This window comes from Perognathus longimembris, chromosome 13, assembly GCF_023159225.1.
Source record: "Perognathus longimembris pacificus isolate PPM17 chromosome 13, ASM2315922v1, whole genome shotgun sequence".
NCBI classification, from domain to species: domain Eukaryota; kingdom Metazoa; phylum Chordata; class Mammalia; order Rodentia; family Heteromyidae; genus Perognathus; species Perognathus longimembris.
The window spans coordinates 30,986,220-31,013,561 of record NC_063173.1 but is presented as its reverse complement, the minus strand read 5'-3'; the positions used below and the strand labels follow the sequence as shown (position 1 = coordinate 31,013,561).

Sequence of the window (27,342 nt, the reverse complement as noted above, 5' to 3'; positions counted from 1 at the left end):
GAAGCCACATAATTACCTACATCATCTTTCATCCAAGTCTACAAAGCAAAATGTAGAAAAAAAGAACTGAGATGTTTATCCTTTCCATTCCTATAGCTAGGAGAGGGAGATGATCACCCATCTTCATCATGGGCACCATCGGCAAGCCAGCCTCATTATATGTGGGTGCTAGTTTGGACTTTGTGCACACAGGACTTAGCTTTGTCTCCATGGACTCAGGCTGTAGCTAAGATCAGGCTCTGGTCTACCAGGCTGGATATCTTCCGATATCCTAGGCTTCAGGCTAACATTCCTAGTCATCAGTCCAGACTCTGGTTTTATTCACCATTTCTATCTATGAGAGATGCCTGTAGTAGTAAGATTTCCTATGAAATCTGAGAGATTGTCCATCCAGAACCTCGGCATGCCCTGAGTGGTAAAAGACAGTCAAATACAGTCTGTAAAGATCAGAGAAGCATCTCTTTACTCAAATGCATATACACCAGCTCAAGGCCACAAGACTTATGAATGAACAATCAAGGAAGCATGATGACACCAAAGTGAAGAAATAAAGCAACAGTAATTGAATCTGAAGAAATGGAGACCCTTGCCTGAAAAAATAATTCAAAATAATTGCCTTAAAGGAATCCAGTAGTAAAACTGAACACATATAACATCAACAACAACATTTAAGGAAATAAAAAATAATAGAAGTTCCACAGAGAGTTAGAAACCATATAACCAAGCCTACCGAATTTGAAGTTAAAAGGTGCAATGGCTGTGTATTTTATTTTTTAATTAAATTTTATTGGCAAGGTGACATACAGAGGGGATACAGTTACATAATAAGTTAGTGAGTACATTTCTTGTCATATTTGTTATACCCTCACTCATTTTTCTTTCCCTTCCCTAGTTTATGTAAGCATATATACAATATCCAGAGTACAAAAAAATATACATTTACCACATGGGGTACGCCAAAGGAAATTCACCTAGTATATTAAACATAATGACAACAATAAAATCCTCCTGATTCCTTCTCTTGGAGTTCACTTTGCTTGGCCTCATCTTAAATAATCATATGTACATAGCTTTTGAGCTATTGTGATCCTCTGATAGGTCTATCCTAGACCTTTTGGTGTTTATTTAGCAATTGTAATTTTACAGACATGATCTCTACTGTTCTTTCCCTGCCCCCCGCCCCCTAACAATCATATTTCAAGGAGACCATGGGCCTTTGTTCTATGTTTGTCTCACTCAACATTGTTTGTTCAAGGGTGTGTATTCTAAAACTTCAGAGAGAGACCTTGTAATTGCTCTTTGGGCCCTCAGTCACTTGAACTACTCTCTAAGTCCTCTTTTTCTTTTGCTATTTCTTAGGAAGAATCATGTGATCATGTGTTTAGGTTTGAGGGTAGCCTTCAACTGGTGTCCTCCTATCTATGATCTCCTGCATTTCTTAGATTACAGTCATGGACCATGACATGGTACTAATTTGCTGAGATATTTTTACCTCTAACCAACACCCAAATATCATCTTCTCAATCTCTTTATCCCATGTAATATGTTTAAAATTGTTGCCAAATGACAATCACAGAGTTAAATTCTGTATAAACTACACAGAACCTAGAAAGATGAGTAAAAGTGTACCAAGAGATACAAGAGAAAGTGACAAATGTAAAGTGAGCAGGAGAGGATTTTTAAAAAAATCTACAAAATAAACTAAGAAAATGATAATAATGGATAATAAATCCAGATCTGTCAATAACTTCTTAAATTGAAAAGAATTCAAATCAAAGGATGCAAAATAGCTGACTGGAATAAAATCAAAGATTCAGATCACAATATTATGCCTACAAAATATGCATTTTAACTTTAAGGATTTAGAAAGTCTGAAAGTAAAATAATAAAAATATATTACATGCATATAGTAAACAAAAACTAGCAAGTAGTGTCATATTAACTTATAATGAAATTGAGTCTAGTTGAAAATAAGTCAGAAGAATTATATAATGGCAAAAGAATGAATTACTAAGGAGTATACAGTAATTGTCCTTAACATCAGAAATATAAACAAGTACTAACATAAATGAATAAAATACCTCTATAATAATCAACTCAGATTATAAATCTTCTAGGACAATGCATACTGACAGGTAGCAGATAGACAGACACAAACAGTGGCACAAAAGGAAGAGATCTCAAGGAAGAAACTAATGATCCCTGGGAGAAAACATTGTAATTGAGTCTTCCAACTCAGCCTATATGGCCCACCAAGGTCATAGGATATCACAAAATTGCATATTTTGAGAATTCTATCTTTCTAAGAATTAATAAAAGGGCCCCTTTCTAGCTTAAGGTATATAAATGAATAGTAATAGGAACTATTAACTGTTCCTGGGATCTTTACGTTTCCCTTTACTCCAGGCCCTAGAGGTCAAGTATGTTTCTATTTCACCTAAACTTGCTTCATTCTTGCTTATCTCTAACTTCGGTACTGAGGTTGGTAATTGGGTAAATTCTGGGCTAGGAATTTCTTGGACAATCCCAATAAGAATTCAAACCCCAAAAACAAAATTGTTACCCTCTTCTTAGAAACAGCATACATTTATTCTAGTGAAAATGAATTTCTTTCTAAATAACTTGCTATAATTTTCACCATGTTTGATCTTGCTGGAAATTTCTTGAAAGACAGGAGGACTGAGCTTGATTACCTGCTTTGACTTGCCGTTATCAGAAAAAGAACTTCACAATACTGATATTGTGAAAACAATTTGTCAAGAATGAAACCAAATGTCAGGCAACAAAAATTTATACAGATAAGTGTGATTTCATGGAACTAAAAAGTTTGTCACATAGAAGGAGACAGTTGACAGAATGAGATACAATTTGCATAATGAGAGAGGAATTTAATAAACTACACATATGATAAGGAGTTAGTACCAAAGTAATCTGCTTAATAGCAAAAAAGAGAATATATAAAAATACAAGAGGACTTATACAGATAAAACTTAAAATATAGACAGATACTAAAAGGAAAAATAAGTAGTACACATCATTATCAAGGAAATAAAAATCCTGAAATATTATTTCAAAGAGGTTTAAAAGCCTCTTACAAGCCAAAACAACTCATGGCCTGGGCACTGTCCCTGTGTTTTTCCCCTCAAGATTAGCATTTGACCACTTGCGCCACAGCACCACTTCTGGCATTTCCTGTTTATGTGGTACGGAGGAATCAAACCCAGAGCTTCATGCATGTTAGGCAAGCACTCTACCACTAAGCCAAATTCCCAGCCTACTATTCTGTTTTTATAAGGAGATTAAAACATAGTGGAAGTTAGTAGGTTTTCCATGTTCATTTAGTATGTAACAGTTATAAGAGTCAAAGAAAATTCTGTGACAAAATATACATAGTGTCATACATTGCCTTTCTACTGTACAATGGCTTGTATTGTCATAGCTAATTACCCAAATAACAAAACTCACAAATCTAATACATATTATCCACATATGTAAAGCAAGAAATATAAACTTTTACAGGTTATTTTATTAAAAAATAAAGAGAAAATCTGAGGTATTTCATTATGGAATCCGTACAGCAAAGTCTTTTCTTTTATGATATATTTCAGGGTAAAAACATGAACCAACATATAATATACTTATAACAAAAATAAGGACTAGAATCACTTGGCATATTAACAAAAGTCACAATTAAGTAAAACCAGAGTAGAACTCTTTTCTACACATGAAGTAATTCCTTTATTGAAGTGTCCTGGATACGGATCAGTTCAGAAATAAAGTAGTACAGAGTAAGTGAGCCAAGACAGAAATTTCCACTTCTAAACCTTATCAGAATCTTAAAAGATGGAAGATAAAGGTATTTTAGATAGTATTAGAACTCTGATAAAGGGCAGGGAATCTGGCCAAGTGGCAAGAGTGCTTTCTTCTTATACATGAAGCCTTCTGTGTTTAATTCCTCAGCACCACATATACAGAAAAGGCCAGAGGTGGTGCTGCGGCCCAAATGGCAGAATGCTTGAGCAAAAAGAAGCCAGGGACAGTGCTGAGGCTCTGAGTCCAAGCCCCATGACTGGCCAAAAAAAAAAAAAAAAACACCAAAAAATGTTTAAAAGTGTCCCTTCCTGTAGTTGTGCCCCCGCTATCACTGTATCTCATCTGAGTACACTGTATACTGTATATACGTGTATTAGAACTAGGGAAGGGAAAGGGAATATCAAAATCAAGAGACAAAAGACAAAAAGACAAATGACTCCAAAAGTAACATTTACAAAACCATTTGGTATAAACCAACTGAACAACTCATGGAGGGGGTGGGGGAAATGAGGGTGGAGGCAACAAGTTGAACAAGAAATGTACTTACTGCCTTAGGTATGAAACTGTAACCCCTCTGTACATCACTTTGACAACAAATAAATCATTATCTTAACAAACCTCCAATACAGTTATACAGTTAAGTACTAATAGTATATGTACAACTAAATAAGTGTATATTTTATCATTGAAAACTTTCTATAGTCTAGTCATTTAAGTTCTTTATTGTACTCTGTGCTTATTTATTTACATAATTATTTACCAAATTATTTTAGAAATGAGCTCAGTTAAGAGTTTTCTGGTATGCTTCTTTGTTACAATGCAAACTATTTAATTGTCTCACTTGCATTTTAGGACAGAATAACATACATTTCTACCAGAATGCCAGATTACCTTTGAGACCTTGCAAATTGAGCACAGATCCCACAGGTCCAGGAAAATGAGACAAATAAATACCAATATGAATGCTCAAGGTTCCGGAGAGTAATGAACCATTATTATATTAAAGAAATGTCACCACATTTCTCTGAAGTTACTGTATTCACCACTTTTCTCTAAATAAAATGTAAAACTATATATATTTTATATATTTTCTGTCTGGCCTGAAGACAGTTTCAGCAGCAATATTTATAGAGAAAGGTAGCTATTTTGCAAATACATGTACAAGGTCTGGTTTTCAACAAAAGGTTTATTATTTTTCCTATACTCAAGGTGAGGAATTTGAAGTTTTAATAAATTCTGTGTATTGCATTATCAACTCTTTTTTTTTATTATCACACTGAATTACAGGGAGGTTACAGTTTCATACCTTAGGCATTGGATACATTTCTTGTACTGTTCTTGTATCACTTTCCTGTGGTTGTACCTACACTATCCCTGTATCTTATCTGAGTATATTGGAAACCGTGTATACTGGCATTATTAACTCTCACTAGGATAAAGAATTAGGTTTGCATTTATCCAAGTCTGATTTCAAACTCCATATTTCTAACCATTGTGCAGATCCCAGTGATTTTTTTCGGGGGGCTAAGGTGGAAGCTTTGAATCTTAAAGAAACAGAAAACATATGACTGCCATCTGCTTCCCACTGTCTATAGGTAGTTTTCTTTCTCTGTCTCTTACTCGACAAATGATATTCGAATTGTATTACAGTTTCAGGAATAATTCTATCATTCTCAAGCTTGGCCCTGATTAGTTCAATGTCCTTTTGGTGGCTCAGTCTCCTTGTACATAAAATGAAAATTTATGACACAATTGTCTTCATGTCCTTGTGTGACGCTACAGTTCATCAGAAGTTATGATAGTGTGAAATTATATTATAATCCTGGGAATGCATTAGGATAACAATCCTGGCTCTCCTTCTGGTTACTATCTTTCCTCTTAAATTGCATTGAAAGTAAAAGCTTCTTAACATTGGAACTACATGTAGGAAGCTTGTATCTGCTGTTAGACTCCATTTTAACAAACATGAGTCTTCTTACCAGAGCATTGAGACAGTTGGCATGTAGAGGAGAGGGTTTCTTTTTGAATAAAATGACTGGGAATATAGGCTACTGACATTATACTTCTGTATTAATATTGCACCTTTAAGTATATATGACAATGAGTAGTCGTATCCACACAACACTAGCTCTTACTCTTATTATTAATGTCATTCATAAGAAGATGGGTAAAATATTAAAAAAATGTAGAAGGGACTAATGGCTCAATAAAAGCAGAAGTTCTGTTGCACAAGTGTTCTGGTTTGTTCCCTAATGTTTCTCGGGCTGAACGCTTGGTCAATGTTCAGAGGAGGGGCTTTAGGCTGATCTGAGAGCTTTGCTATTAACAGTAGATTAATCCATTGGTGGATTCATAATTGAAAGGACTCATGGAACAGTGTAGGAACTGTGGAAGTTATCTGATTAGAAGAAATGAGTCAGGGAGTATGAGAAAGAATTTACAAAGGGAGTGTGCCTTTGAAGAGTATATTTTGCACAACACCTATTCATCCTCTCTCATCTTCACATCCACTTTGAAGTAATATGTTTTCTCTGCCATACCCTCTCACTGTTGTGATGAAACACTTCATCATATTCCCAGAATCAATGTATACAACTGTCTTGAACTGCAACCATGAGCTATAATAAATAGCCCCTCCCTTAAACTGATATTTGTTCAAGTATTTTCTCATAAGGATGAAGAGGCTAACAAAATATGTGAGAGCAAGTTCATTCACTTTGACTTAGTAATCTGCCTACATTACATTAAGCTCTCATTGTCTATTAATGTATCATACGCACCTGCACATTTAAAAATGCTAAAATACTTCTTTTGTTTGTTTTTGTGGGTTTCTTTTATTGGTCCTGGGGCTTGAACTCAGGGCCTGAGCACTGTCCCTTGCTTCTTTTTAATCAAGGCTACTGCTATACCACTTGACCCACAGCACCGCTTCTGGCATTTTCCTATATAAGTGATGCTGAGGAATCGAACCCAGAGCTTCAAGTATACAAGACAAGGACTCTAATACTAGGCCATATTCCCAGTCCCTAAAATAATTTCTGAAATGGCTGGAATTTGCTGAGCAATGGTGGCTCACACCTGTAATCCTAGTTATTTAAGAGATTGAGATCTGAGGACTGTAGTTCAAAGCCAGCCAGGCCAGATATATCTGAGTGAGACTCTTATCTAAAATTAACCACTCAAACACCAGAAGTGGAGCTGTGACTCAGCTGTAGAGCACTAGTTTTGAGCACAAGAGACTCAGGAGTCTCAGGGAGAGATCCTTGGCCCTGAATTCCAGCCCCCAAATGGAGGAAAATAAAACCACCAAAAACAAAGTCAGGATGAAATTTTCATTAACTTTGAAGAGTTTGAGTTTATTTTGATCAGCTCATTTATGTAATCATTAACACCATTTTTTCAATAACATTTTTTGGAAAATTAGCATTAAGTCCCAGTTTCAAGTGAAAACATCAGGTTTTAGACTCATCAAGCTACATGTTTTTACAGATAAGTGGACTTCTTGTTAGCTCAAAATCCTTCTCTTTTTTTTTAAAAGTTATAATTCCTCAAACATTGCCACCCTTCTTTATTGCTTAGAGGAGATATATTTACCACACCATATTTACCCTTATTTTTCTCATATAAACATCAGTACTGCATCTGTTGGAACTAATAAGCTTAGTCTTGTGAGGCATTTAAGACATGAAGTTTTTAAAAGAAATAATGCCATATATGTTTGTTCCATTTTTAGATTGGGATTCCTTTATATAATCTTCATAGCTTGATGCATTTTTCCTAGTATATGGTCCATCAGAAGACCCTAAATCCCTAGGAAATTTTTAGGAAAAAGAAACAAAGAACAAGGAAGAGCTGACAGAGCAGAAGTTGGAGGGACAGCAAATTAGACTATATTCTCATTTATTTATGATGACCTCATTTTATCATCAGTACTAATCTAAAGAAAGTATTACTTCTGACCCTAAAATACCTCACTTGAACTTATTATCTGTGTAACTTAGAGTTATTTTCACAAGACAAATTAATTTTCCCTTTAGTTATAAAGAAAATATGCTCTATGAAAGTGCAGGAGAATTAGTAAACAAAGATGAATTAATTAATTTCTGTCATTTAGCAAATGGTTTCAGAGTTTTCTTTCTTATTTCTCTAAAAGTATACAGGAAGGTTCTTTCTTGATTCAAATGATACTTGTAGGGTTAAAGAAGAACTGAAAAGCTGAAAAGCAGATTATCAGAGATTTGGAAAATGGGTAGCTCCCTCCACCTTGCAGGACTATCTCTTTGTTTATCATGAAATAGGGTTTTGGCACAGCACAGATCTTGTAATTGACCAGAAGCTTTACAGTGGGTTCTTTCATTTAAATTTAATTTTATTGTCAAGATGATGTGCAGAAGGATTACAGTTACATACTTACGGTAATGAGCACATTTCTTGTCTCCTCCCTCATTTATTTCCAACTTTCCCTCCCCCAAGGAGGGTATTGTATATATATATATACAATACCCAGTCTACCAAAATAAGATAGAATGACAACAGGGGATAAAAACATAGTGAAAAATCTAGAGAAAAAAGAAACAGTATCACACAGTACATTAAAAACAACAGCAACAAAGAAAAATCTCTTCTTTCCGTATCTTGGAGATCATTTCACTCAGCATCATCTTATACAATCATATATATTTAGCTTTGAGGTTCTGTGATTCTCTGCTAAATAGGAAGTGTACATATTTGGAGAAAAATCTTCATTAACCATACAAGAGAGAAGGGCCTAATATCTAAGATATATTTACAACCCAAAAAATTAACTCCTCCCAGCAAATCCTCAAAGAAACAACTGCCCCATCAATAAGTGGGCTAAAGACTTAAAGAGAAACTTCTCTGTGGAGAAAATAAAAATGGCCAATAGAAATATGAAGAAATGCTCAATATCTCTGGCCTTAAAAGAAATGCAAATCAAAAGAGCATTGAAATTCTGTCTCACTCCAGTAAGAATGGCCATTTTTAAGAAATCTCATAACAACAGATGCTGACAGAGATGTGGCCACAAGAGAACTTTACTACACTGTTGGTGGGAGTGTAAACTTGTTCAACCACTTTAAAAAGTAGTATGTAGGTTCCTCAAAAGACTAAATATTGATCTCTCCATATAACCCAGCAATCTCACTTTTGGGCATTTACCCAAATAACCACAAACAAGGCCACACTAAAGCTAACAGCACAACCATGTTCACTGCAGAATTATTTACCATAGCTAAGACATGGAACCAACCCAGATGCCCCTCAGTAGATGAATGGATCAAGAAAATGTTAAATATATACACACAAACATATATATATATATTTTATATATACATATACACACATATGTATATATACAATTATATATAATATTGTAATATATATAATTCTACACTTCCATAAGAATGACTTTGCCCCATTCATAAGGAAATGCAAAGGCTTGGATAAAATCATACTAAGTGAAGTGAGCCAGACTTAAATGAACATAGATTTCATGTATTCCCTCAATAATGAGTAGAAGCAGCCATTTCTTTACAGAAAAACAAAACAGACATGCATTGGGAGGTCCCAGATAAGTATAAATGATCATTATTGTTAACCATTTCTTGGAGAGGGAAATGTTTGTGTTCTGCCTAGACATTGACAAATATTTTTATGTTTAACCAAATGCCCTTTAGGATTGTGGTGAATCACCTGACAGCTTCATCTCATCTCCTCAAGCTGGCACTTTGGCTACAGGCTGTGTGTGATGTGACCTATTGTTTCCCCTAATGACATGGTTGCTGTCTTGGTAAATTCACATCCACTAGAAGTAGATCTGTTTTTGTACTTTTCTTGCTCCCTCTTGTATGTCATATGAATCCATCCAAAATGAAGCAAAACACAGCAAGCTAGCCTAGGAAAGAAACCTGAACTTTACCCAGATATTGGTGCTAATTAACCAATTAGTGTGTTACTTCAAATCATGTTAAGGTAAAGCAAATATATATGCCTCAAAGCTATAACCATAATACACTATGTTTTATCCTAGAAACATAAGAAACAAGTGCACTATGACCCAGATTCTCACTTCTGACTTCCTAATCTCTTAAGCTTCTTCAAAAGGAAATGTCCATATAACTGAAATAAAAAATGCATGTGGATGCTTTTTTTCAGAAATACAACTGGCATTGTCAAGAAAGAAAATGTCACAATTTTCCTAGAAAAAGAATACAGAGCTGATCATGATTCTCATAAATAAATTTTGGCAAATCCTTCAGACTTCATACTGTACCAACTTCTCTGAAGGAGGATTTTGCAGTAATAGGTTCCAGAATAGACATATGTTGGATAATACCATAGCTAAGCCAAGTCTTTGGTAGATATACAGCTAGTCTCCATAAATATGGGCTGGATTTACAGTGAATAAAGCTAATTTCTTTGCAATGATAACTTCACCTCATAACATTAATTGTATATTGACATTTACACATTTAAAACAATTCCCTAAAGGTTGGGTATATACATTGGGTAGTGTTTGTAATTATAACTGATGACTATGATAATCATTTATCCACTCTTTTATTTAAGATGCATTCCAAGACAATAAAACTGATTGAGGCAATAGAAAAGAAAGCAAAGGAAATGACAAGGATTTCTTTTATCCCTAGAGAGTCAACAAGAGGGGCCTGGGAATGAATTATTTGATTATTTATTAGTTACTAAAGTTATGAACCTCAATTACATACAAAATTACTAAGTACTTTATAAGACTTCAAGATAAAGCTTCATTTTATATCATGTGAGTTGTAACTTGGTTATTTGATTTAGATTTATAAATTAGCTATTTCGACAAATACATAGGACTTCAAACAAGAACCGTGGACAAATTAATAGAGAAATTTGAAGTTACAAACAGCATTTCATTAACAGATAACTATTCTGGTTACTATCTCTTGAATAAGACTGCATAACTTCCATGACAGCTTTAAGTAAGAATTTGAGTTTTACATACTGCCAAATAAAATATTTAAGAAAACATCCATTTAAAGCATAGGATTTAAATATACCAAACTGTTTACAATTGGTGGGGAGAATTCTAAAAAGGTAACCATGATAATGCTTTTTAAAAACACAACTGAACTTATTTTTACATAATATAAAGTTGAAGTATTTTGTTAGAAATGGACATTGAATTGATTTGATCAGAACAAATATAACTATATAGCAGGATTACTTACCTAAAATGTGGACTATAGGTAAGACTATTATCTTAAACTGGCTCAAGATAAAGCATCACCTATCAACTGCCCTTCCATGTAACAGGAGGAGAGAGGTGGAAAAGACTGTGGGATAAGGAATTCAGTAACTTCATATTACATATGAAGCCAAGTTAAGAAGTTTAGCACAGATTACTGAAGTTGGTTTATGCTAGTATCAAAGGCAAACCTAAATCTAGAACTCCAGAATTCCAAGGCAGAGTTTCTTCATTTAAATGTGTAGTGCTATGATGAAAAGCACCTCTAAAAGCTTTCTGTTGCATATCTTCAGAGTCAAATAGAATCCAGAGAATTATATTTTCCTTCATATTTGAAAAATTAAAATATCTGTCCCTTACTTTGCCCCAACTTTTTACAATGTTGTTGATGGATTAATAAACAATTGAAATTACTTAGCTTAAATGTAATCTTGTTCCTTCCTATACTCTGATTGAAATGTTTATCCTTTTGCTAAATTTATGTTTTGTGCCAAAAAGTAGAAGACGACTCGAAAATAAATGGATCATAATGAACACTAAAAGGTAGAATATGAAGTGCCAGAACTTGCAAAATGTTTGCCACTTATTTAAGCTATGATAGTTGGGCCTAATGTTTACAATAATTTGCACTGTAAATCCACAACATGTATTCACCACTAATAAGTTCCAAGGTTCCAGGCCCCAAAAATGAGTCACTTAGTCATGCATTCTAACTATTAATTACATGAAGTAATTGCAAAGTTCTTATAATCATTGTCTCCATTCTGAGACATGTGTTCAATGATTCAGGAGAACACACGCTTCTTGAAGTAAGTTAATTTTCTTTGGAATATTTTGAGTTGAAATAGAATTGTATAGTACCCTATCTCTTTGTCTAAGACCCTCCTATGATCACACATTGATCCTAATTTGAGAAATTTCAGAGCACTTGGACTCAGCCAGATTATAGAGTTATGTAATTGTGAGCCCTTCTAGTTTAATATTCTGCATTATATTGGAGTTTCCTAGAAGAAACTATGAAATTGTTAATATTATTGATTCTATAAAACTTGTGATTTATCATTTAATCTTTTTCTGCGCATTAAAATTTAAGAATATGTTAGTGTGATTCAAAAACAACATGAAAATCAAATTTTCTATAAAAAGCCTTTTAAATAAAATAAGTAACAAGTGCTAATATGTGAGAATAACTTGGAAGAAATCTTGATCTGACTACGAATATACAGAATCTTGTGACTGAATCCAGTCAGAATTTTGAGAGAAATAAGGGAGACAATGCAAAGCCCCCAGAAAAGATTCCTAAAAGCAGTAAGAACTCACACAAAACTATACCCAGCATGAAAGTTTTCCAAGGAAGTTACAGATCCCGTTCAACCAGCACAGACCAACTTCTGGAATTCTCTAAGAATGTATTTATCTTACTACTCCAGAGGACAAACAAACAAAAAGCAATAAAAACAACAAACGAACAAAATTACTTGTGGGGGAAGAAATCTTGCTTTGGGGAAGGTTACCAGATACAATCAGGGACAAACGTCATCCCATCTCTGTCTTCAAAGCTCAGAGCATTCCAAGTCTATTCGGCCAAGCTCTGGCGAAGAGATTCACTGCAGTGCACTCGGATCATCTTACAAAATATACACTACCTCAGTTCCTGAAATCACACATTGGGCTTCTCCTAAACAGTAGGTAGAAGCTTAAGAACAACTGTCATCTGAGATGGAGACTGAAGATTTTTTTTTTTAAGCAAGCCTTTCTTTAACTTCAGCTAGTTCCCCACCTCTACATCACAGGATGCGCCCACATAACTGAAAGCCCGCAGAGAGTAAGATTTCCCACTGACCTTTTTGCTGCTTAAAGGATTGAATGGAGCCTGAATGGTGGACCATTTTTCGTCTGCGCGTCCCTCCAGGGTTAGGGAGCTCTGTCCGGGAGGGAGGAGGAGACTTTCTGAGACGTGCCTACGACTCCAAGAAATCCCAGAGCATCCGCGCTGCGCTCTGCAATCTGACACCTGCTTTAGCTGACACTCATCTCCAAAGTCTGTGCACCGCCAGTCTCGTTGTTATGACAACCTGAGAGGCCGGACCAGCGTCCGGCTCCCCTTAGTGGCTACTTCTGGAATAACCCCACAACTACGGTGCATTCCGTGCCGCAGTGACGGTGGGTGTTGCTTGGGACTGGCTGGACCCAAGAGAAGCCTTCAAGTGCGACTTACAGGAACTCTGTCAAACTTCCAAGGTTTATCACACACAGGATCCAGCATTAATTACCTAAAAGTTGGCCTGGATATATGTGCACTTTAAAAAATTTTAATTTTACTGTCACAGTGATGTACAGAGGGGTTACATACATAAGGTAGTGAGTACATCTCAATATGTTTACAACATATTGTCTTGAAAGTATTGCTGTTGCATTGGTTCGTCTTTTACCCTTTGTCTCACCACACTGATGTTCCGTTTCCCTTCCTTGATTCAGATAAACGTATATACAATATCCAGGGCACAAAAATCAAGTATAATGAAAACAGGGCTGAACCATAGGAAAGAAAAATGCAAGCAAAAGGAAATAATTTCACATAGTACATTTAAAATAACAATGAAAAATCAATTGTGTCCATATCTTGCAGTTCATTTCGACTAGCATTACCTTATATGATCATATGTACACAGTCATTGAACTATTATGATCCTCTGCTAAGACTACCGTATATGATTGAAGCATTATTTACCATAGCTAAAATGTGGAACTAACTCAGATGCCCCTCACTAGATGAATGGATCAAGAAATTGACGGGCTTGGGATGTGGCCTACTGGCAAGACTGCTTGTCTCGTACACATGAGGCCCTGGGTTCAATTCCCCAGCACCACATATACAGAAAATGGCCAGAAGTGGCTCTGTGGCTCAAGTGGCAGAGTGCTAGCCTTGAGCAAAACGAAGCCAGGGACAGTGCTAAGGCCCTGAGTCCAAGCCCCAGGACTGTCCAAAAAAACAAAACAAAACAAAAAAACCCACAAAACAACAAGAAATTGTGATATATATACACAATGGAATTCTATGCTTCTATCAGAAAGAATGACATTTGTAAGGAAATCGAAAGACTTGGAAAAAAATCATGCTAAGTGAAGGGAGCCAGTCCCAAAGAAACAGACTCTATATTTTCCCTCATTGGTAATATGTGCGCTTTTAAAAGGAAGGTAAAGTTGACTTTTGCTCTGGGAAAAATAGAAGACACATATAGAGACATTTTCATATTTCCCTCTTAAACTTACATATTGGGCGGGCCTAAATATCTTATAGTAGATGTTATGTTGACATCTGCCATATTGCATTTTAAAATCTCTTCTTCAGCGGTGTAAAGCTCTATCATACTGAACATTTCCTCACAGGTTCCTAACAGGTACTGAAAAATTACTATTGATTACAGTGTGTTCCCCCTAAAAGACCTATGAAGTAGGTAGAATATTATTATTATTCTATGATAAAATAGAGACCCAAAGCTAAAAAATATCTCATGAGAACACTGGGTTCAAAAGTGAAGGCACCTAAAACCCAGAGACATGAAATATACCCTTAGGACGTTCATACTGCAGTTGCTGAACTGGGACACAGAGCCAGCTCAATACTTTTTCAATGCAATGTCTTTTCCTCTATTGACCACTCATCCCTGATTCAAATCCAGAAACTGCTCTTGGATATACATTACTGACCAGAAATACAACAGAAAGGTCTGCTGCTACCTGAGTTTAAAAGTTGACAAGATTAGGATAGCATCAGAATCTCATAAAATCAGAAGAAAAATGGCATTTCAAAATGTCCAAAATTTGAAATAGATTGACTGCTATTGAATATTCTTTGGTTTCATTTATGTTATATGATACAAGGACAATATAGCTTTGAAAAATCCAGTGTTCTAGTTGTGAATATGGGCATGAAAACTGGAAACTGAAAACTACAATTTTTTTAATTTTTTATTGATAAAGAGATGTAGAGACGGTACAGTTACACAATAAGGTAGTGAGTACATTTCTTGTCATATTTGTTACACCCTCCTTCATTTTTCTTTCTCTTCCCTAGTTCAGATAAGCATATATACAATATCCAGTGTACCAGAATCATATACAGTGACCAACTGGGGTACGTAAAAGGAAATTCACCTAGTACATTAAACATAATGACGACAGTAAAATCCTCCTGTTTCCATTTCTTGGAGTTCATTTTGCTTAGTCTCATCTTATATAATCATATGTATGTAGCTGTTGAGCTATTGTGCTCCTGGCAGGTCTATCCTATACCTTTTTATATTTATTTAGTAATTGTTTGGTTTTAGAGACATGATGTAAAGTCGCTGACCAAAACATGTAGAAATACCATTTGAAAAGAAGTTTATGAAAACTACAATTTTGTATCATCTCTCATGGTTTCTTGTAAGTTTTCTCCACAAAGATTCATTACAGATATACTGTAGAAATGAGCACATTGAAACCAAGCCAAGCAAATGGCTAAGCAATGATTTTAATTGGTTTTATTTATTTAAAATTCAAATTATGAAACAACTCAACTAATAGCACATTTTGACGTAACCCAACTAATTAGATCCTAATAGAATCCAATTGCCACAGGTGAGGATTAAATTAGATAACAGCTAATTCGTAGCAGGGAGCTAACATCCAACTAAATTAGTCACTGAACTTGATTGGTATTAGAATCAGAAATGTTTATATAATGTGACTATTAATTTAATTAACCATTTTGATGGCAAACTTGCACGAACTAAAGGTCTGAGCTAATTTTCTCCAACTCCTTCTCTGACCAGCAGCCCACTAAGAGAGAAGGTTATGTCTGCTAGAAAGAGAGATGAATTAAGACTTTTAAGACCCAATGATACTTATTAATATTTTTTACAAAAATAAAAAGTTTAGAATTCTTTAAAAAAATCCGTGCTCCATGATTTTTGAAACACAGCTTGATTAAATCATCTTCTTATCAAGTGATTATTTTTTTAATTAAAAACATTTTGGTCTGGACTACCAGATTGAATTGCAAAGGATTCAAAAAACATCTTTGCTTGTTTTAAAATCGGTCTTTTAGGGGAGGTTGCTAGAGGAACAGCTTTGTAAGGGACCGAGGAAATTCTAAGCACCATCTGCTTTATAGGAAAGATGGAGCAAAAGAGAAGGGAAAAAAGTGTGTGTCTGTGTATGTGTAGACAATGTTTTTCTTTTAGAAGCAGTGATTACAGAAAGAGATGGTTGAGGAAAGGGCTTTCTGAAAAAAACTCGTAAAACAAAGTGTTTTCATAAAGTCACATCTCCATTGAAGAAAACTAAGGAACAAATATTAAATTGATTCATTGAAGAAGGTGATTCACTAAAGAAGGCTACACTAACTGTTTTCTAATTTTTGGTTTCAAACTCTCTCTGACTTTTAATGAAATGAGAAAAATATTTTATATATTGTTCAGTCAAGGGCATGGTTAATACAGAGTATAACTTTTTGACTATACACTTTCTCAAAATAGAAAATCACACAACATTTTTGACAAGCTAAAATGTCTAGAGGAATTATTTCTACAATTTGGTGTTTTTTTCTGGGATATATATATAAATATATATACATATTATATATATATATATTTATATTTTTTTCTGGGACATATATATATATAAAATCAAGCTGAATTACAGAGAAGTTACAGTTTCATACATTAGGTATTGGAAACATTTCTTGTACTGTTTGTTACCTCGTCCCTCATTTCCCCCTCCCCCTCCCCTTCCCCTTCCCCCCACCCCCATGAGTTGTTCAGTTCATTTATACCAATCAGTTTTGCAAGTATTGGTTTTGTAGTTGTTTGTCTTTTTTTACCCTGTGTCTCTCGATTTTGGTATTCGCTTCCAATTTCCTAGTTCTAATACAATTTTGAATTAAGTCAGATTTTTTAAGTACCTGGCTATTTTGTTTACCTAACATTTAAAACATTCTGCAATATATATATATATATATATATATATATTCCTTATATACATGTTTGTGCATACAAATGCATTCAAATTCCCTCTGCCACAAACATTACATGTCTATATTGCTCTAACTTTATAATCTTAAATATATATTTGTTATCTCTAGGTAGTTGAATAAGGAGTTGCCATTCAGCAAGGCATTTTATGAGTAAAATGCATTTTATCAGTGTCACCCCCTGCATCATTCTCCCCCAGCCCTTTCAACGGAGCCCTTTCTTCATATTTCTTAACTAACTTTACTTTTTCTTTCAGTTATACATACAGGCTTTTTAACCTTTGGGGTAGCTGTGAATCTCTACCTGCCACAACTTACCACCTGGCTCCTTGTCTTTTTTTTTTTAAATTTCTTTATTGTCGAAGTGATGTACACAGAGGGGTTACTGTTTCATATGTAAGGCAGTGAGTGCATTTCTTATCCAACTTGGTACCTCCTCCCTCATTTCCCCTGCCTCTCCCCTTCCCATTTCCCTCTCCCACCATGAGTTGTACAGTTGGTTTACATTATATAGTTTTGTAAGTACTCCTGTTGCATTGGTTCGTCTTTTTATTCTTTGTCTCTCAGTTTTAGTATTCCCTTTCCCTTACCTAGTTCCAATACACATACATAGAGTATCCAGGATACCAGTATTCAGCAGAGGGAAGACTATAGCTTCCTTGTGGGCAAATTGACTGCAGATTATTTGTTTCTTCAGAGACCAGAGAATTTCTATCACACAGATTCTAACAAATACTTCTTGATGAATAAAGTAAAAAATGATTTAAACTTAAAACTTCTTTAGAAAAAAATGGTAAGCTACCTTAAGAATTGTCACATTTTTCCTTAAACCAATGAAAAGAAATGTATTAAGCTATGTTTAGACTTTATGTATATTTTCACATATTTATATTTAATGCATTGCTTTATGAATTTAATTATGCCTCCACAAACTAGCTCCTCAAAAAAAAAGCCATAGGCTATCATAATAGGAAGGGTTAAGTGCAACTGAATAAAATTTCTCTAAAGCCTATGGTCTCTGGCTACAATAAGAGTGTGACTACAGGCTGGGTGCTGATGGTTCATGCCTGTAATCCTAGCTACTCAGGAGGCTGAGATTTGAGGGCTGCAGTTCAAAGCCAGATCAGGCAGGAAAGTTTCTGAGACTCTTTTTTAAAAAAAATAATTATTTATTATCAAAGTGAAATACAGAGGGGTTACAGTTTCACACGTAAGGCGGTAGGTACATTTCTTATACAATTAGTTACCTACTCCCTCATTTCGCCCCTCCCCTCTCCCCCTTTCCCTCTCCCTCCATAAGTCGTTCAGTTGGTCTACAGCAAATGGTTTTATAGGTGTTGCTCTTGGAGTCATTTGTCTTTTTATCCTTTATCTCACAATTTTGATATTCTCTTTCCCTTTCCTAGTTCTAATACCAGTATATACAGTGTCCGGGGTACTCAGAAGAGATACAGTGATAGCCTGGGTACAACTACAGGAAGGGGATACAAGAGGATCATCATCAACAACAACAACAACAAAGCTACTGTTTCACATGGCATGTTAAAAGTAATTACAACAGTGATATAACACTCGTTTCATTAACGTGGAGTTCATTTCACTTAGCATCTTCTTATGTGTTCATAAGGGCATAGTAATTGGGCTCTTGTAATCCTCTGCTGTGACAAGCCTATACCTGTGCTACTTATTCCCTATGAGGGAAACCATAGAGTCCATGTTTCTTTGTGTCTAGCTCACTTCACTTAGTATAATTTTTTCCAAGTCCTTCCATTTCCTTACGAATGGGGCAATGTCATTCTTTCTGATAGAGGCATAAAATTCCATTGTGTATATCTGCAATGAACATTGTTGTGCTGGTGGCTTTAGTGTGTTTTTGTTTGTAATCTTTTGGGTAGATGCCCAAGAATGGGGCTGCTGGTTCATAGGGGAGCTCTATGTTTACCCTTCTGAGGAATCTCCATACTGCTTTCCAGAGTGGTTGAACAAGTTTACATAATGAAGTAAGATTCCCTTTTGGCCACATTCCCTCCAGCATTTGTTATTGTTAGTTTTCCTGATAATGGACATTCTTACTGGGGTGAGGTAGCATCTCAATATTGGCTTGATTTGCATTACTTTTATGGCCAGAACACTTTTTCAGGTGTCTCTTGGCCATTCTCATTTCATCTTCAGAGTAGACTTCTCTGAGACTCTTATCTCCTATTAACCATCAGAAAACTACAAGTGGCTCAAATGGTAGAGCTCAGGCATAGTGCTCAGACCCAGATTTTAAGCCCTACAACCAACAAAAAAATCCCCAAACAAAAAGGTAAACAATAACAAAAGGAGCTTGACTACAGAATTTAAGAGATAAATCTTGCTGCTAGACTTGGGTTGTTCATGTCAACTTTTCTACCATTTATGGAACGCCATTTTTGCCTCCAGATCTTTCCAATATTCTCTTCCTTGTTTTCATTTTAAATGAATCTCTTTTCTTTTGTTATTGTTTTTATTTTACTAACTTTTATTGTAAAAGTGTGGTACAGTGGGATTACACTTGTGTAAGTCAGGTAATAAGTGCATTTCTAAGTGTAACCTCTTTCCTCATTTTTTTTCCTATATTTGTTTTCCTCATGACCAGCCCCTCTCCAAATTTTATACTTCATTTTAACATAGTGTCTAGTGTCTAGTGAATACCACTACTGCATTCATTCACCCTTGTCCTCTAATTTGTATGTTTCCCCTTACCCTACCCCAAACAGATAAACTTACAAATAAGACAAAATGTACAGAAATCAAAAACAGCAGCAAAAGGAGAAGAAATAGAAACAAACAAAAAAAACCACACAAATTAAAATAAAAAGCTGTTTGTTTCCATTTCTTGGAGTTCATTTTGATAAACATCATTTTGTATGATCATATGCACATATCTATTTAAAAGTCCCTTTTTAAACTTATTTGACCTAAAATCTTTAAAAGTTTTCTTCCCCATTTGTTTGTGCTTTCACTATTACCCCCGTCCACATGAAATAATTGTCCTAAAACTGCTACTCATCAGTTCTTTCAACTTCCCCTTCTCCTTCTAGATACAAAAACATGCCACTTTGTTGGATTAAGATTCCATTTTCTTGCATCTATTCATTCTAAAGGTAGGTGTGAAATTAATCCCTATTTTTCCAGTAGAGTGTTATTAATGTGGCATTTTCACCATGTTTCTACTAAGTGTTATGTATATATGATTTTGAAAATAGCAACATACTTTTTGTCAATTCAGAAGAAATACATTAATGTCGACTGTACAGCAACTTGTGTTTTTCCAATGCAATCTAAAAAGTTGTCAATATATAAAACATGAACAAATAAATATTTGCTGAATAAATGGTTTACCATGTGCCTTAACTATTTGCCATAAGTCTAATCGTACGTAACATACTCATATGTACATCGAATACATTCATTGTCTAGGCATTTGTAGACTATTCTGTGTCTGTATATTACTTTATACTTCACTTTTTTGTAGTCAGATAATCTCATAATGTTTTTCTTGCTGTGCTAATTTTGTAAATCTAAGAGTAATAGTGGGGGGTATTTGTTGGCTAAGGCCATTTTCATGCACTTTTAATCTAATACTCACCAACATCTCTAACATATTATGGTGAATTGCCATGCTTTTAAGCAAAGGTAGGACTTAGCTATGCTGGTTGTAGTTATGTTAGATATTTATGGCTAGTTTTTGGGCCTGTCCCTGATTGTTGTAACTTTATGTTCTACTGGTTATTTGACTAGTATGGTTTTTGTAGTTATCTCTTTACTGTCTAAAGAGAAGATGTGCTTAACCTTGAAGAAACTTAAGGGTAGGATGGTAGGTGTTTAGTTCTTCTAAGTGATGTTTATATCATATTCTATATTAATTCATACTGACTTTTGTGTCAGTATAATTACTAATTTTTTTCTAATATTTTTGCTGGTAATAAGATTTGAACTCAATGACTAAGGTTTGTTAGGCTGATTTTCTACCATTAAGCCATGCCTTTCTCTGTCTCTGTCTCTGTCTCTGTCTCTCTCTCTCCATATATATATATATATATATATATATATATATATATATATATATACACACACATACACATACACACACACACACATATTGCTGGTTATTCTCAGGATGGAGTCTGGTAACCCACTCTGATACATGCCAGAGACGGGATATTTGAGGTTTTTCACAGATGCTTGAGTAATAAGAACATGCCACAGTGCCCAGGTGCCCTCCATGGAGATGAGGGCTCTTCAGCATGTGTTGTCAGACTAGCCTAAAATCAAGATATTCCTAATTTGGTCTTGCCAGTAGTGAGCACTAAATAGGTATGAACATTGACTGGCTGACTGTTGGTGTAATTTTTAATAGCTTCAAGCTTTAAGTGGTGAGTGGAAAGCAAAATGAAATGCATAAAATCAGATATCTCAGTTGGCATTCCAAAAAATACACTTACCTGGATTAAATCAAGACAGAGTTCATTAGAAAAAGATTGATTATGTCAGTCACAAAGTAACATGAGAAGTGATTATGTGGAAGTAAGCTTAAAAATTCACTGGGACTAACAATAAAAAGGTCAGCCAAAGTGAGATTTCATATGTGAAGTACTAAAGTGTTAAAGATATGCTGTGTGAAGATGTAGATTATCTTTAAATAAGATATATCATAACATGTTTTGGACACAAAATATCCATACATTTAATAAAAAACCAAAATAATAAAAATGATTAAATTTCAAATATGAGGGACATTGCATACCACTCCAAACATTTAAATAACATTACAAGGTAAATATGCAATGATCCCAATTAGTTTCCATATCCAATGAACTTTATTTAAGTGTTTATAGGAACATATATTACTTTTTTCATTGTGTGGCTATTTATGGTAAGTTGGCCAAGTGCTTGTCACACCCAAGCTATATTATATTGTCCAGAATCAGTTTTCTCACTTGGATCCAGGTTAGAGCTGAAAATTGTTTTTGAGACTTGGAAAGATAAAAGAGGTTGCTCCACTGTGAAGGTTATGGTGCCCAGAAAGGAAAAGCAAAAGGCACAGAGGTACAGAGAAATTCTAGCAGGCTATTGCCTTTCTTCGCATTGTTCAGCTCTTTTTCCCTGTAGACTCCAGATGACAGGAGAGACACAGAGCCATTGGCTTCTCTAATCTTCACCAGTGCTGTATCATGGTCCCATCTTTGATCCCCAGGGATACAATTGGATCCTCTGTATTCTCATCTTTGCTGACATATTTGAAAGTCACATGGGCTGGACAGACTTTTCCTGAGACTTCAGGTTTTGTTTTTTTTTTAAATGATACTGCCTCCCACCATTCCTACCACTGGACCAGTTTTTTTTCATGTAATAAGTAAATATTTAATGTACTGTTCAATTCCATTCATTAAATATTACTTTGGATCTCCTTGTTGTCAGACTCAGAAACTTTAAGCCAATATTTTGTGATTAAGATATCTGCTTCTATTTACTCTTTCTGATCTATTCTCACTAAAACAAAGCCTCAGACTTAAGTATTGGTGATTCTTATAATCCTTCCACATTTCTACATGTACTGATAAAAGGAACAAAGAGAGAAAGAAAGAAAGAAAGAAAGAAAGAAAGAAAGGAAGGAAGGAAGGAAGGAAGGAAGGAAGGAAGGAAGGAAGGAAGGAAAGAAGGGAAAGAGACACAAAGAAAGGAGGGAAGGAAGGAATGAAAACACCATTCATAATCAATATAGAAAAAACAAATTTCTATAAACCACATGCTGAGCTTCTAATCCCTTCAAAAATAATTTTAAATGAGGAAAAGATTTGATCTGGTAGTCAGAGAAACATGAATTAAAATAATAAGGTGCCCTTAAATTTTCTCATCAACAAAAATGGAACAAAGCAATGATACCTACTTTTATAGGTGTTAAGAAGGCTTTCTTTCATATCTTGTTGTGGAACTGTGAAATGTTAGAGCCTATTTTAATTAGTAATCAATCCTGTGGAAACTTGTTTACACACACACAAGTAGCTTTAATAATCATTGTACCATGCTCATGAAAATAAAATACTGGAAGCAAAATTAATTACCAAAAATGTACCAAATTGTGATTTAACCTACCATGGAGGAAAACATACTAGGTGGGGAGCACAGTGGCTGAATAGAGAAAGCGAGGGAGAAAAGGAGCTAAAAATAGAGAAAAGATAAACAACTGTATCTGTAAAAGCATATGTAGTACCACAATTATGAACTTATGTAAAGTTATGTATATGTATGCATAAGCCAAAATTAAACATTAAAAAGTTCTCATAATTTGGGCCAATGGAATTTATTCACCAGATTTCACTCTGCACTTCAATATAAGCTCTTCTCCTAGGTCAAAATATATTCCTTAATGTATTTCAGAAAAATAACCAGAAAAATCTCTTTTTTTTCCCTCCCATCTCTTTGAAATATTCTTCACTTGCTGTTCATCATCCAAGTTCTCCATAGCCCAGCTGATGTGCCAGCTCTTCTATGAATACATCAGCCCACAGAAGGTGTCTTCTGAACTTCTTTATCCTTACTAAGTCAGCACTTAATTATATACAATCATGGGTTGTTCTCTGATGTCTTCTATGCCAGTTAGTCATCTCCTATTAACCGGTAGTCCTATTCTAAGTTTTATATTTGTCTTAATGGATGCATCACCAAATTGTACCTTTAGTAGTGGTGATTGCTATGTATAGCATAGTGTTTTGTTTTTTCCTTGCGAAACACCAATACAGTTGCAAAATATGCAACCTTGGCCTCGGAAGATCTCGGCATAAATTTGTGTTTACTTTCTATGGTCCTGTGCCTAAAAGGAACTTATTTCTTTTACCCTGCATTCCAGTATGTGTAAAACACATCACAAGAAGACTTTGAAACAGAAAGATAGACAGTGTTCTAATCTTCAAGTCAGTTAAATTGCTAGAGTGGCCAAGATATTTCACACAGCATTTCTAACAATTATTTACTCATCCCCTCTGCATCTATAGCTATCTATAGCTATGGCCTCTTGTCACTCAGCACTATACAACTGAGCCACAACCCAGGGATCATTATTAATCATTACTCTGGGTAGCATCACACTGGTGAGTAGAGACTCTCAAAAGCTTGGAACTTTAGTGTCCATATCTCTTGGCAATATTGAATTATAAGTACCTCATGAGTGACCAGAAGAGAAAATTTTATTCTTTTTCCTCATTTATTTTCACTGTCACTTTGAGTGAAGAGATAACTATTTAATCAGGGCAAAGATGTTCTTTAATGACCTAATTCCTAAGTTACTTTATGAGGAGAAGTCAATTTTTCTGTTTAATTTACCTTCTTTCTTATCAAACAGGACTTTAGGCTGGAACAAACCTGATTTTAAACTTGCTTGTAGAAATTTGTCAATATTTTATTTGTTAAGAAAAGTTTCAAAGCATATCCAAAAGTCTGAATTGAGATGTATATATAAATGTCCACATTCTTATTCCTTTGACAAAAATGGGTAAGACAATGGGGAGAAGATGATTAGAAAAAAAATAAATAACAACAAAAAAATAAAATGAGATTTGAGGGTTAAAATGATGAAGTCTTGAAGATAGAAGACTTTGAGCAGTTCATTTCAATTTGATCTCCATAGAAAATAGGGCATTAAGAAGGAAATTTCCTTAGATGCAATATGTGAGTAAAATTATAAAATTCCATCTTTTTTCTCTGCATATATATGTGTGTATATATATACACACATATGTACACACACACACACACACACACACACACACACACACACACACATATATCTCCATATGTAACTATATCATGCATTTCCTATATTTAGGAGCCACGAGTCACCTTCCATCCATTTGATATGGATCCTGGGGAGGAAAGGCCTCATAGGCAAGGCCTGGGGCCGAGACTGCTTTTGCTTCTCCTACTTCTCCTCGCATTGATAAAGACATGCTTTATAATTAGTGTATTTGTATTTGTAACATATTTTCCGAGAGATAAGGCATTGTAGAGAAGAAAGTGCATGACTATGTGACTGACACAAAAATAACTACTTCCTCACCAGTGCGGGAAGTGGCAGCTGTTAAAGCCCAGGATTACTGCAAGGGTAAAAACCTGCAAGAGAACTGTATGAGCAACTTGGAATGAAATCTGTTAGTAATGAAGAGAAAGACACAGAGTCCAATAAGTCTTCCATGTCCCTAGCTTTAAAATTTGGACTTGGTATTTGGGGCCCTACAACCTCCGTCCACAAGAGAGAAACCGTTAATTCCCACCATAGGGGGACCTTTCTACGAGACATATATGATAGGAAGTAGAATTTGGAAGGCCCCCACAGGAGCAGCAGTTAATGGGAAAAGGTTTTTGACCACACTTAGCCTGGAAAGATTTTTGGAGAGGATATTATGACCATGAGGGAAAAAAGGAGTTAGGATTAATAGCAAAACAGTGAGATGCACAAATCTTTCTATTTGGGAGAGAATAAAGTGGTTTGGAAAGCTGTGGTGCACAAATGACTTTACATAAAAAGGAATAATGGGTAAACAGTTACAATAGTGCTTAAAGAAGGAAATGTGTGCAGGAGAATATCCACAGAAAATGTGTACTTATGCCTATTTTGAACCTGACAGTAAAGTGAAAGGATAATGGATTTTAAAGCTCAGTTACAAAAAGAGAGAAGCCCTTTGAGATTTTACAGTTACTAACCATTTTAAATATTTGGTTAACTTTCATGGCATTTGTAGGATAAATAAAAAATAATGTAGAAACTGCACACTTTAAGATAAAGAGATGTCTCACATCTCTGACCAGATGTCTCACACTTCTGACCAAAGCTTTATTTTGGTTAGAAACCCAATGTCTAGTAGGACAGGATATGTTAAAATAACTATAGACAGCTGAGCAATATGCAAACAATTGGTCAGAGTTTACTGAAAAAGAAAAAGCCCTTGGAGATACTTGCTTTAAATAAATAAATGCTTTTTTGTAACCATTTTCCTGCTTAAAAATAGTGTAAATAAAGACATCTGAGCTATTTGGGCAATCGTCTAACTCATCACTTTTGATTCTGCATCTCTCACACCTGGGCCGACTCCGCACTCCTTCTTGGTACCCTTTCAACTGCTGAAGCTGGTCTTTGGCACACACACACACACACACACACACACACACACACACACATATATCTCCATATGTAACTATATCATGCATTTATATCATGTATGTATATGTATCCATATATATCATGCATTTTGATCAATTGTACATTGAGAAAATAACTTTAATACCTATATATTTACAGACTTCTGGGAAACTAAAGGTAGTCTGTTCTGAATGACATAGTAGGTATGTAATAACTCAAAAATAGCTTTTTTCATGATAAATTAATTACAGACCTATATAGGATTTGTAAAAAGAGCATTTGTGATAGATCAAATAGAAACTGTATTTACATATGGTGATAATGATGATGAGGAAGATGACAATGATTATGGATCTGTATTTGTGAAACATAATTTTCAATTGGTTTGTTTAGGAAATGAAAATAACACCCTTCTGTCTTGTTCTTTGACTTATTATGTTCACAGAACCTCTCAAGTTCAAAATGCAGACAATGTACTTGTATAGCATATGTTTAGTTCTTTTAAAATCATTTCCTAAGTTCCTGGAACTTGGAAAACCCAAGGTCTCAAGGAGAGGAAAAGCAAAAATCTTTGATAATCATACTGGTATTCCAGCAGACTCTTAAGCTTCTTTTATTTCCATGAATGTTTATTTAAATTTTTACTTTAGTATATTTAAGTAGTTGTATAAATGAAGTGTCATTTAACCAAGTGATTTATGAGTACAATTCATCTTGATCAGTGTCACAGCCTTCAACATTCTTCCCTGCTTCAACCCACCCCTTCTCTTACTTTTCTTAATTTTGTGGTATATAAAATGCATTCTTATCTACATTCTTCCCCCTTACCTGGCTTCGTTTGACTACCACTCTCCCATTTTGCCCCCTCCCCTTTGCAGGTACTCATTTTTTTGTGCTGATTTTGTGGAGCCTTGACCTAGTTTTTCTAAGATTATTTGCGGTCTCCATATAATCATATTTTACTTAAGTTAATTTATCTGTGACCACTTGCATATTACCCAACATTTTTACTTAAAGACTTATAAGTACTTTCTATCTACCACGGATGAGGGAAACAACACAGTCTTTGTTTTTCTGTGCTTGGCTTACTTTTTTTTC

The 27,342-nt window shown here is 34.9% G+C and overlaps 1 protein-coding gene and 1 long non-coding RNA gene across 2 annotated transcripts in view; one reads left to right on the top strand and one right to left on the bottom strand.

The window, feature by feature from the left end:
- The window catches only part of Ano3 (anoctamin 3), a 317,815-nt gene that overhangs the window by 183,689 nt on the left and 106,784 nt on the right, over positions 1 to 27,342 (bottom strand). The gene's annotated exons all lie outside the window — the stretch shown is intronic.
- Positions 17,573 to 18,515, top strand: LOC125361286. The gene is made up of 3 exons (XR_007212929.1): positions 17,573 to 17,713; positions 17,926 to 17,929; positions 18,503 to 18,515. It is a non-coding gene; the product is annotated as an uncharacterized LOC125361286 (long non-coding RNA).